General features: G+C 34.8%; 1 pseudogene; it reads left to right on the forward strand.

Annotated features, from left to right (window-relative positions):
• Positions 1–13578: 13578 nt before the first annotated feature.
• Positions 13579–13695, forward strand: LOC144230534 (U6 spliceosomal RNA; annotated as a pseudogene).
• The last annotated feature ends 382 nt before the right edge of the window (positions 13696–14077 follow it).

Below are 14077 nucleotides of genomic sequence, written 5' to 3' on the forward strand. Positions count from 1 at the left end.
TAGTAAAGAAAGACTAAAAATAAAATAAGTAGAATAGAGAAATGAAGACACCCTAGAAGGAAATATGCATCAGCATGGGAGTGGTAATTGGTGAAGTGCGTGGAGAGAGGTAGGAAGGGTATAAATCCAGCTGGAATAATGGATTCATACTGAGTCACAAGATGTTATGCAGGGAGTAGGGCAAACCGAGCAATCAATTGGTATGAAGTCATCAATAAGAGAGCTTTTATAGGTTTTTGTGCTAGTAGAACTATATGATCTGTCTCCAGAACCTATTACTGGTCCATTTGAAATGTCTCTCAGGTTCACTATTTCCTCCCTATTTCTAGAACGTTTGTTGTCATCACCAAATTCTATGTAGGTGGTGATAAATTCTCTTTTTAATAGTCTTCCCCCAACATCCCTCCACCCCAGAACCTCTCCCCTCTCCAGTCCTTGCTGTATGCTATGTCAATTAATGGTCAAAAAGTGCTGTTATTATGACATTTGTTACAGTGAGTTTTATGCCAGACTTAAGTGACAACAGTAAACCAAGGCCAGAAAGCTGAGGAAAACCATGCTAATATCTTGAATCAATAAGCACTGGCCTTGGGTGCTGAAGGCCTTTGCTACATGTAAGACTTAGGACTGAGGATTTCTTAAATACACTTGTTTTCTTTTTTTTAACTGTCCCACTCACCAATAATGATGGCTCTTGAAAAATTACTGTTCATTCAGTATCTGCTCATCTTATAGGAGAGGGGCAGTTTAAAAAATGTGGAAGGCAGGGACACCTGGGTGGCTCAATCGGTTACCCGTCCGACTTTGGCTCAGGTCATGATCTCACAGTTCGTGGGTTCGAACCCCACATCAGGCTCTGTGCTGACTGCCATCTCAGAGCCTGGAGCCTATTTCAGATTCTGTATCTTCCTCTCTCTCTCTGACCATCCCCTGCTCACGCTGTCTCTCTCTCTCTCTCAGAAATAAATAAAACATTGAAAAATTTTTAAAAAATGTAGAAGGCAGACAAGCACAGAATAGAAATAAGAGTAAACTGTAAATTTTTAAAAATTAAATATATCACTGCGTCTAAGGAAAATAAGAAGAGAGATAAAAGTTTTTAAATTAATTCAGAGAAGCTCAAGAAAGTTATTGCTATCAATCATTTTTGGAATGCAGTGGCAGGAAAGAAATGAGAAGGGTTTGAAGATTATATTTACTATATATATGTATGTATGTATATAATATATGTTTGTTCTATATTTTAGAATAATACTGAGCTGTCTAAAGATGGGCTTGAGTTTCTCTCACTGTGTTAAGTATTTTCAGTGTTCATGAAAGAGATATGTTTTGTGGAAATAATGTAGGACTAGAATGGCCATGAATTTAAAGTTGAGGGTTTTCTCTTTTTTTTCCTGTATTTTCCTTTGACGAATGATTCAAATAAAAATGATTTTATACATTTCATAAATGATTTAAAACTAAGATGTTTTCTTTGAGAATATAAAACTTTATAATGAAATAGTTACTGGGTTAGAAATTAAGTTCAGGCACCTTCACTTGTTTTGTTGAATGAAATTTTGTCCCTCATCTGTAAATGTAAATCTGTTGAAATCCTTAGGGATAGATCTGTTGCTTTATGTAATAATTTCTTTAGATTTTCTAGAAGTAAAACCACCTTTTATAATCTCTACACCTTTTCAATAAATATTATTTTCTGTGGATGTTTTTCTCTGAAGGTCTTTAAACAAAGCATGAATGAGTTTTACAGTTGGTTCCAAAATAAAAATTATGGTTTATTAGCTGCTGAACCAAGAACAGTTCACCACATTATTTTCAAATAGCTGTTTTATCTGTTCCCCCAAAGAAGTGGCACTGAGACTTCACTCAGTTTGGAGGTGTTCACTGATGATCTTTTGAATCATCCACTTCTCCATAATTTGTATTTTTCTATTAAGAAGCCTAGAACACATTGCTGGGTTTTTTTTTTTTTTTTTTTTTTTTTTTTTTACTAATGATTCATGTAATGTAATGAGTTGTACAGACGTCCAGATTCATACGAATGACCTTTAGTCTGATCTTTCCCTGTGCACTCCAAACTCATATCCCATAATTGCATGGAGATAATTTTTTTGTTAATTTTGCAATCCCTCAACCTAATAGTTTACTAAATTATACCACCTGCTATTGCAATTTGGTTAGTAAATTTTCATCAATCTGTATCCACTATTTTTTTAGCTATATGTCATATAGGTATTAGGAAGAAATAAAATGATCTCTTAATTAACATATCCTAATTATTCTGAAAAAAGTAAAAACCATTAAACAGGTTACATCAAAGCAAGTATGTATTTTTCCCTTTGAATTTATTTCATATTATCAATCTAATTTATATTTTGTATCCTTTATAGCACTGTTACACTCTGAAATTTGCATGTTTATTGACTTATTGTCTATGTTCCTCACTAGAATGTAACATCTCTGAGTAAAGGGAACTTCTCTATCTTGCTTAGCACTAGATCATCATTGCCTAGAACAACACAGAATCCATCATAGAATGCGAGATTTTAAAGCTGTATTAAATCACAATATCTCATAGTTCTCTGACAAATTATGGGAATATTTTATGAATAATAAATAATAAATGTATTGACTGGAACATGAATATAGTAAATAAAAATTTTATATACCTGTAAGTATGATGTGTCCATATTCTAATAATTTCCAATTCAAATAGAGAATTAAACAGTCATTTAATTAAAACACAAAACAATTCCTAGAAATTACAGATCATATGTTCCACATGAGCTTAAGATAAGCTAAAGACCTTGCTTTAAGAATATGTTCCTGAGAGAAAGATAAGAGAATAGCTAGTTGTAAATCAAAGCAGATTGCGGAGTTAGGAAAACATGGAACACACATTCAAATCAAGAAGACATCAGTTGTCTTTAGGGTGTTAAACTAAGCCACATTAAAATTTTTTAAGAGTTTATTTGCACAAAAATTGATTTGAATCAGGTAGCATCCAATCTAGCAGAGAGGAAAGAGCTCCAAGGAACTGTATAAAATGAGACTTTTCTAGACAGAAGGGAATTGGAAGAGGAAGTTATGCTCAGTAAAAGAGCAGGTTGCCTGGGGCGCCTGGGTGGCTCCATTGGTTAAACATCCAGTTCTTGATTTTGTCTCAGGTCATGATCTCATGGTTCACGGGATCAAGCCCACATTGGGCTGTGTGCTGACAGTGTGGAGCTTGCTTGGGATTGCCTCCCTTTCCCCTGCCCTGTCCTGCTTTGCACATGCGTATGAGCGCTATCTTTCTCTCTCAAAATAAATAAACAAACTTAAGAAAAAGCGGGTTTCTTATTCTAAGATTACTTTCCTTTAGGGACTGGCAGGGGTTTATGGTGCAGATTACCTGACTAGTGCAGATCAAGTAATTCTTGACTGGTTTAAGATTCCATTTCTGGGAGAGTCAAAATGTAAGTAAGTAAAGTTTCAGTTTGGTAACGTGGGGCTTAGCATGAGTGATTGTATTTTGGACCTGTTATCTTGTCTTAACAATGGAAAAGTTACCTTTGAAGGAGTAACTAAATGATTTTGAAGATTTCTTAGGATCTATAAGTCATCTGTAAGTAAAGATGAAGTAGTGGAATATGAAAAGAGTCAAGGAATGTTAGAAGTTATTAAATGTGTTAGAGAATTGAGTTTGGTTGGAGTAACATAGCAGATAAAGTTGGAAGAAAGGTTTGGATGTTAGTGTCCCAGGCCCTCCATTCCCGCTTGAGGAATTATATTTAATTTATTTAGAAACATTCAATGACTTTCTGTTTCCTATCATGGGAGTGAAATTGTAAGAACTCTGTTTATGAGGATCAGCATAGCCTTGATTAGAGTATTTGACACAACTGAAGTGTAACTGGAAGTATGAAAGTAGGTAGTAGGTGGCTGTAGTTGGTCAGATGAAGTTACGATGCATTGCTGAAATTGAATACTAGCTAAAATAAATTAAAGAAAGATTTGTAAGGAGTCATGAAGTTAGGAGTGTCTAGGATTTAGATATGGATAAGGTCCTAAACTAATTCTGAACTATGAGCCTGGTGTTAATTTTGATCAATTCACCAATTGTTCTGAAGAGAAAGCCCTTAGAGAAACTATCTTACATCTGTCCTATCTATGTCCCTTTATTTATAAACTCCTAAATAAAAGGGTACCATATAGAAATTCACTTTTGTGCCAACTGTTGTGCTTACAAAAGACCTAAACTGAAGCTTTTATTAATATTCTCACTTTGTTACATATATGTGTTAACCCTGAGCATATTAAAAGCAAATGATAGGGGCGCCTGGGTGGCTCAGTTGGTTAAGCATCTGACTTCGGCTCAGGTCATGATCTCACAGTTGGTGGATTTGAGACCCCCATCGAGCTCTGTGCTGACTGCTAGCTCAGAGCCTGGAGCCTGCTTTAGATTCTTCACCTTCGTCTCTCTCTGACCCTCCCCTGCTCACACTGTCTCTCTCTCTCTCTCTCAGAAATAAATAAAACATTTAAAAAATTAAAAAAATAAAAGCAAATGACCTATTCCCATATTCCATTGTATTTTGCAAGCATACTTCCTTGTGAACTATTATGAATTTTAATTATTAGAAATATATTTTGTAGCATTGATTGGTGTTTATGAAAATGGCAGATAGTCCTGTTAAGCCTTCAATTTCCAAGCTGTCCAGTTATTTATTTATATTTTAAATCTTATTATTTATAGTGGCTAAGTTTAAGGTACGTGTTCTCCAGAATGACTATGTCCTGGGACATTATGCCTCCTCCTTCTTGCAGTGAAGCCTGTGGGGTTACAAGTTATGGCTCCATGTCCTATCCTTTCATAATTTACATACCTCTTAGTCTTCTTTGGTCATTATCTTTGACTCAATACTTCACTCACTCTAAAACTTTCGATAATACTAGAAAATTTTGCTTGAGAGCTAGAAATATACTTTTCATTCTCTTAGAATCCCCATTTTCCAAGACCTTTCAACTCTTTTATTCTGTAGCTTTGTATACGGCTAAAGCAGATTTTTTATTCTTTTGTAGAAGTATTTCAGCGGAACAATTGGGAGACTCTTGCACTATGGTAAGCAGTGGAGCCATTGAAATGCCAGTGGCTTGCTAGGTCATGTCATCTTATACCTGCTCCCAGGTTATTGGGAACTAAGCATTTATCTCTTTGACATTAGAACACCATTTAATCTTCCTAAGGCACACATATCAATTTTGACACATAGCCACATACTCTTGGTTTTTTGTAACTAGCCCCATTCTTCAGTTGGTTAGCCCAGGTTCTAAAATGGAATGAGACAGAAAAGATCCAGATGAGTTTATTAAATTATAGAATACTAGCAAATCCTTTCATTTTATTGTTTGGAATGGATATATAATTCAAACCTTAACTGCAGATAATAGCATACATAAGATTAGTTTGTATTTGCATGGGAATAAATATTTAATCCTTTGTCAAATTCTGTAAGAGTAATTGGCTAACAATGATAAATATATACAAACGAAATACTCATTGAATCATTACTAAGCCAAAAGATTATTTACCTATATTCATTCTCTGAATCCTGATTTCTTTACCAATGCTTTATTTAGATGGAAGTTGGAGATAGATACAAGTGTAGATGTATAGAAGTGTACACAATACACTAAAAGTATAGGTGTATATTAGATGATACAATTATATTACATTTTACTTTATTTGAGATATTTTGTTTATGGCTATTATTAGGCATATGGTGGTTAATAGTAAAAAGAATTCTTCTCATTCCAATTATTAATGTACCATATCAGTTTTTATTTTCATTTTTTTTTAATGTTTTGTTTATTTCTAGGAGAGAGAGAAAGAGACAGCGTGAGCAGGGGAGGGTCAGAGAGAGAGGGAGTCACAGACTGTGAAACAGGCTCCAGGCTCTGAGCTGGTAGTCAGCACAGAGCTCGATGCGGGGCTCGAACCCACGAACCGCGAGATCATGACCCAAGCGAAAGTCGGACGCTTAACCGACTAAGCCACCCAGGCGCCCCTAATTTACCATATCAGTTTTTAAATGTGATGTACATTTTCAGGGTTATTATATTTATATGTTGATGAATAAGACAAAGAAACTAAGAATATGTTAAAAATAAGTAAAAATGTATACATGGCTTTGAATTATCAGGAAACTGTTAGCCTGGATTTATCATGTGATTGAAAGAAATAAAACAATATACATTAACGTATGTATAGAATTTTAATGTTAGATAAAAATCCATGGCCTTCAGAAATATAATTTTCAACATTTTGAAGTACATAATTCCCTTACATAATTTCATGCTTCTATTTCATTTAATGAACTGTTTTATCAAAAATTCGATTGTAAACCTTTTAATATTCCCAATGGCTTTTAAGTTAATATCAGTAGTCATTTGCATAGTGATTATACCTGAGAGAATCATACATTTTTCTTTTTTTTTCTTTTTCTCTTGTTGTGGCTCAGCAGTGGATTGAGAACAATCATGGTAATTGTTCAATCAGTTAGGACTAAAATAACTTCAGGAAATAAAAACCTTTTCACCTTTTCTAACCATTATTCATTCAGAACAATGTGAAGATTTGACTGACCACATATTTACTGTAACAAATCTTAGCATCAGCGATGGTAATACAGGCAGGCGTTAATGCTTTTTATTGTGGTGCACATTATGGTACATGACCACATATAGGCAGAGCATTCTTATCAAAAAAATTGAGTCTGAGCCTTTAGATACTATTTTCTGCTTATAAGAAATAAAGAAGATAGAGCAACAGCTAATAAAAATCCTCTGTTAGATATTGAACATCATTGTGCATGACAAAATGGGGATCATTGTATTTGATATTGTTTTTCCCTTTTCTTGCTCATTGCCAAGCATAATTCTGTATTTAAAAAATCAATCACTGGGGTGCCTGGGTGGCTCAGTCAGTTAAGCGTCCGACTTCGGCTCAGGTTATGATCTCACCGGTTCATGGGTTCCAGCCCCGCATCAGGCTCTGTGCTGACAGCTAGCTCAGAGCCTGGAGCCTGTTTCAGATTCTCTGTCTCCCTTTCTCTCTGACCCTCCCCTGCTCACGCTGTCTCTCACTCTCTCTCAGAAATAAATAAAAACATTAAAATTTAAAAAAAAAAATCAATCACTGTGCAACAAATTATGACTTAGATTTTTATGGAACATGGGTTTGTTTTTCTCATCTTATTGGAAATACACCACACCCTTGGGGGGCAGATATAGCTATGCCCACTTTAAAGATGAATCTGACTCTGGCAAAATAGCCATGCTCTCTCTCTCCCCAAATATACAACTTTTTTAAATGTGACAACACTTCTGAGGGATTGCTCAAGTAGCTGAAGAGGGGAGCAAGTTGGGGTGTTATGGAGCTCAGTGTGCTAGGCAATAGATCAGTGGAACTATTGATTTGGCATCAGTTGTATGAAATTTCCCAGAAATTTTTCAACCATTTAGTTGGTTTGGGTATCATCTTTAACAAGTCACTCATTCATTCAATGAGTATGAGTGTCAGCTATGTACCAGATAGTTTTGAGGTGTAGGGGAAACCAAGAGTGAAGGAAATATCCTTACCCTCTATTTGACAATTTAGTGTCAAACCTTAAAGTATTTCTTGAAAATACACATAGCATTTGTCAAACGGTGAAGCATTTTATAGAGAAAAATAAAGGTGGGAAACTATGTTAAGGGGTTAATGAAGCAGAGAAGATGCAGGGAAGAGATAAATAATTCAGGTATTTGGATATCCTCTCTAATAAGAGATCTGAGCTGTGTCTTAAACAAGTGAAGAATTAGGCTATCAAGGTCTCTATAGAGAAGCCTTTTCAGGCAGTCGCCTTTACAACAGCCATTGTAAAGAATAGATGCAGACATGATCTTGCCAAGCCGAAGAAAGAGCAAGATATGTGGCTGGAATGGGATGGACCAAAGAGAAAATAGTAGGAGACAATCAAAAAGGCAGCTGAGTACTTGAGCATCAAGGGCTTTGGAAGTCATTGTAATCGCTTTTAGTCTGAGAGAGATAAGAAGGCAGTTGAGCGTTTGTCAAAGCAGTGATGTAATTTGTTTCATTTTCTGTGCTTTTCAAAAGCCTTTATTTCCGATTGTGCAGTGGTGATGGTAGTGGTGGCCTGAAGCAGCAAGAGCTTCTAAGAAAGAGAATTCAGTGGCTTGGACCAGGTGCTTAGTGGTAGAGATGATAAAGAATTAGTCGGATTCTGGGTATATTTTGAAGGTATAATCTAAAATAATTTACTGAAAAATTGGATCTGTGAGAGGAAGCGTGAAAGAATTAAGTCAATCCTCTAAGCTTTTGAATTTAAGTACCTGGAAGGGTGAAGATGACATTTACTGAGATGAAGAAGTCTGTTAAGAATCAGCTTTTGGCAGAAGGATATCAGGACAGAGAAAGAGAATGACAGAGAAAGACAAATACTGTATGATCTCACTTATGTACAGCATCTAACAGTAACAGAACTCATAGAAACAGGGAACCAATTTGTGGAAGAATGAGGGGTGGCTAAAGGAGTGAAGGTGGTAAAAAGAAACAGAAACAAAGAAGAGAGTTCTGAGGAGGAAGGCCTAGAACATTCTATTCAAAAAGTCAGGAAGATGAGGGGAACACTTGCAAAGGAGACTGATAAAGAGCTTCAAGAGATGTAGGAGGAAAGGCTGGACAGAGTGAGGTGGAATCTCAGAAACTAAGTTTAAGAAAGTGTGAGGGATCCAGAAAAGAGGCCCATGAGGTAGGAGGAAAGCTGAAAGAATGTACCACAGAGGTTCATTGGAGAAAAAGAAAGTGGTCATCTTGGTGAAATGCTTCTGATGGTCAGGAAAGAAGGAATCAAATATTGTCTTTTAAATTTATGAACAAGGAAGTCATCAATAACCCGTTTTCTTGGAACGGTGGTGCTAAACATTGGGATGGGCTCAAAGGAAAATGGGCGAATGTCTTAGTTTTCTAGTACTTTATAATAAATTATCCCTTGTGGTAACTTAGGGGCTTAAAATAGTACACATTTATTAGCCCACAGTTGTTTCTAGATCATTAGTCTGGCTTGGCATGCCACTCTGTTTGAGGTCTTACCAGGCTGACATCACCATATTAGCCAGCTTACATTCTCGCCTGAAGTTCGGGCTTCATTTTTAAGACCACCTGGTTATGGTAGAATTCAGTTCCCTATCATTATAGGATGGAGAACCCTGTTTCCTTGCTGGCTATCAGCTGGGAACTTTTCTCAGCTTTTCGAAGTCACCTTCAGTCCTGGCCCTGTGACCATGCCCATGTTCAAAGCCAGCAGTGGAGAATCTCTCTCATGTCAATTCTCTCTCATATTCTGAATGTCTGACTTCCTCTTCTTGGGTAGCTGGAATTAAACTCTACATTCAAACAGCTCATGTGATCAGTTCCAACTAACCTGGATTATCCTTCTACCTTAAGGTTAACTGTGCTATGTAACAAAACCTAAGCAAGAGAAGTAAATCCATCATAGATGTAATCTCAGGGATTTTGGAGATGTCATATAACAAGTGGGCAGGAAACCTTAGAGGCCATCCTAGAATTTGAACTACTAGTGGAAGAATGTAATTGGGAGGTGTTCATTTTGCCGACAGAGGAAAGCAGAGTAACAGGGCAATTATTTGTAGTCAAGGGGGGTTAAAGGATATTTTTAAGAGGCAAGAAATAGCAAACTATCTGTATGCAGGTAAGAATGATCCAAGAAAGAGAGAAATACTGATGTATCTGGAGAGACGTGAGCTGTTTGAAAATTTTTGAGGAGGCAAGGAGGGGTGGCATCTAGGGCACATGTGAAGATGCCATTCTTTAGGACACAAGAATGAACAGATCCTCCATACTGAAAACACGATGCTTCCTATTTCCCTGTGAACATGTGTACATTTTCTTCTGTTGCTTCTTTTTAATTTATCCCACAGTGAGATAGAAAGATTTGTAGGTGAGATGAGGGTGGGGAAATGGTGTTGTAGGTTTGAGGAAAGTATGAAAGGCTTTGAAATGGAATATTTACAAGCCAACATATAAGATAATCGTGAAGATAACATTACAAAGTAAAATTTGCACAAAGAAATAAATCATTTTATATTGTAGAATAGGTTTTGCATTTGTGGAGGAAGAGGAAGGAAGGGAGTGAGGAAGAAATAAAAGAAAGGAGGAAAGAAGGAAGATACACCTAGACATTTACTTGGCGGAATGTTATTGTCCCATCACAACATTATTAGTTCTATGAGAATAAGTGAAATACAGCCCTAGTGTGAAGGATTAAGGAGAATCTTGTGAATATTTCATTAAAATGTATGGTGATAATTACAAGAAGGGTTGTGACCGAAGAATCTCAGAAGGACAGCCTGCCAGGAAGTCTTCAAAAAAAAAAAAACATGTTTGAGATATTTCTTAAAGGAAAAGTAAAGGTTTGTCCAGCAAGAATGGATAGTATTATTTATAGTTCTCTTTAATTTTGATGAAGAAAAAGATATTGTTGGGGAGATAATACAACAGAATGAAGAGAGTAAAATAGAATAAATCAGGACAAAGTCAGGAACCCATCACTGCAATGATAGTTTCAAGTACGGGCCAATCAGTGAATGAGCTTCCTCATTTATAGGTCTCTACTGGTCTCATGATATTATACTCAAAAGATGCCCTGAGGAGAACTTAGAATAGGGTAAGAATAATTCATTAAACTTTCTTAATATTCCATGATTGTTTTAGTAAGGCTTAGATCTCCATTTTTTCAGATTAAGTAAAATAAGCAAAAATTATTCTGAAACAAGCTATTTATAAATGCCAATTATCATAGACTGTTCCTGGTCTAAACTGGTTACATGTGTGACCTCTCTACTTAATACTTTTTAATTTAAAAGAGTAATGATTTGTATATGCTGCTTTTCTTGTGAGCAAACATAACTGAAATGCCAACAGAGACTGCCTTTTCTTCCATAGTAATTGTTGATGTAAGCTTATTAACTATTTGATTATCTTCATTTTGAAAATGCTAGCTAATATTTAAAATTAGACCAGTGATTCTTAGTAATATTTTACATAGGGTATTCAATCCATTTTCTTTCATTTTAATTTAGAAAAAGATACTACCAATTAAATAGGACTTATATAAATTGTCAAGAACTTTATTACTTCTATTCATTGAGCTCTTCAATAAAAACAACATTCAGAATCATTTTGAAAGCACCCTTGAAGCTTTCATTTCTGAATTAGGAAAAAAACAGGTTTGATTTTTTTTTTCATTTTTAGTTCTGGATAACAGTATAATATTGAAAGAAACACCAAATAAATGCCACTGCAAAAATTGGGCTTGTCATTCTCCTAATAGTCCAGAAAATAAGACCATCATGACTACTTTCACTCCTGTAATAAGACTTGAAGGGAAAAAAATGTTTATAGAAAAAACTAAAATTCCTATTCTCATATACTCTTGTATCTCCAGATATTTAATTTCATTTTTGAATAAGAAGAATATATCAATGTATACTACATATACATTCTTTTTACTTAAGGAACAAAAATCAGTAATGTGATTTTTTTCTCTTGATATCTAGGCAAAGAGCATCAACAAGATATGTAATGGTTTTTCTTTTTTCAAAAGCAAATGATTAAACCAATTGAATAGTATATAGCTAATAACCACCACTTATTGGAAATACTAGAAAGTCAAAACATTTTAACAGGTAAATCTATCAAATTACACAACTCTGTTGAGAGAGAGAAAACTTAAAAGACTTTTTGAAGCTTAGAAAGCTTGCATATTGTTCTCCTCAGAGTTAAAATAAAAATTAGGCTTAATTTCCATTAAGAGCATCCATATTATACATAATATATATTTCCAAATAGGTATATATGGAATTTTTGTAGAATCATCGGTACTTTAAAAACAAAAGGGTTCCCCCTTTCTGTTTTTCTCACAAGCATTTCTAACTTTATTATATATTAATACTAAAGTAAGTCTAACAGTTTCAAACAATTGTTCACTTTAGAAATGTATAATGGGTCACTCAAAGCCCTATAGTGCTAGGTGTACTGTAAGAAATACATGTCTTAGATTTCAAAGAGCTAGTAGATTTATCTGCACTAAATAAATTCTTTATGCCAGTGTGGTAGTGTATATCTCCTAGGGAAGATTGATGATTTCAAAGTTCAATTATATGTCTGGCATCCAGCGGATTTGACAAAAAATACTGTAAGCAGCTTACATAAGTGAAATTGTATATGCCCTTCCTAAACAATGAAAATGTTGAATAAGTCTTTTATTGGATAAAATTTTGATTTTGACTATTTTAGTTTTAAATATATCAAAGGACATTGCTTATCTCCTGCAATCTTTGTTATCTTCCCCTTACTAAGAAATTAGAAAAGAATTATTTTGTTAGACCATTTCAGTTCCTAATTTAAAAAAATTAAAGACCTTAATTATTTCATCATGAGTTAGATTTAAGCTTTAGCCTTTTAAAAATACTGAGGCATGATGAGATATATAAGAATGAGACATGTACCCAAGTTAAGAGTTGAAGGAGACCTTAGTCATTATCTTGATCTGTGCTATCCAATATGGTAGCTACGACCACTTGTGACTATCAAGCACTTGACATGTGACTAACACAAACTGAACACATGCTGTAAGTATAAAGTACACATCATATATCAATAGTCTGGCATAAAACTATATGTGAAATATCTCAGTGATTATTTTTAGATTTATCAAATGGTGACATGGTAATATTTTGGATACACTGAATTAAATAAATTATATTTTTAATATATAAAAAAGAGAATCAGAGGTGGGAATTACCTTTGGAAAAGAGTTTGGGGATAAAAAATCTCTTTAGGATCTCAGATGAGCTTCTGTAGACTTTTGCATTTAATGAAATGAGAAAAAAAAATTTGTTTTAATGGATCACACAAAACCATGCCTATAAACGTAGTTTTTTTCCACTAGTGTAGAGTGAGGGAGATTACCCGGAACTCAAAGTAAAGGATGAACAAATAACACTATCTTTGGGAAAGACCCAGTAAAGCTTGGCCTCGCTTTCTGGGCTGCTCAAACTGGAGTGGAGATTTCCTGACCAAGTCTCAAAGTTAGGTAAATCTAAGTAACCTGAATATCCTGGGTTGTGTATTGTGTTCTGATAGTAATTATGCTAAAGATAGGCCTAATCACAGACCCCTGGTTTCCCTGAAGGGAAAGGGCATTTCCATTCTTACTCATCTTGGAGAAGACAAGCCTTCAAAAGGGAGAAACTTTGAACTAGTGGGTAAGTAGTGGAGCTGAAGAGAATGAGCCATATCTAATCATGTTTGGATCATTTCTGGTGGTAGTGATGGAGAGAGGGAGTAATAAAAAAATAACGTAAGTGTTCTGATTCAGTAAGTTGCCTCAAGTGAAGCCCATGAGCTGTGTTTGTATCAAGCCCTCCTCCCCACCATCTATCATGCTGTGATTCTATGAAGAAAGCCTGTGTACTATACTTTAAGAGATACTAAACTTAAAGAATAGAAAATTTAGCATATAAACTGAAACATAATTGGAAAATAAAAATAGCTTTTACAAATGTAGTATTGTAGCATGGCCCCTGTGCAAGGATGATACTCAAATTCGTGAAGCATTCCATATTTTTATGAAATATTTTTCACCTATTAAAAAGAAGGAAGTGGCTTTATTTCATATCAAAATGGAACAAGTCTTTGACTTGTTTTGTTAAATCAAAAAAGTGCAGAATGATGTATACACTGTACCACCATTTGGGTAAAATAAATCAATAAACTGTAAAAAATATAACTTTATCATGTTCAAAAATGTCTACCTTGTTTCCATTGCTAAAACTGTGTGTTGAAACTTTCTAGAGATCTGTCTAATAAAAAAAATTATACTATTGTACTCTTTCATTTGAAATAGCTGCCACTCCATTTCATCAATGTGGCTAATATGATGAATTCCTTGTTCAAATTTATTTACAGTCCTCATTATCAGAATATGCTGAGATGAAATCCAGTGCCTTT

Source organism: Crocuta crocuta, unplaced genomic scaffold, assembly GCF_008692635.1.
Source record: "Crocuta crocuta isolate KB4526 unplaced genomic scaffold, BGI_CrCroc_1.0 scaffold560, whole genome shotgun sequence".
NCBI classification, from domain to species: Eukaryota; Metazoa; Chordata; class Mammalia; order Carnivora; family Hyaenidae; genus Crocuta; species Crocuta crocuta.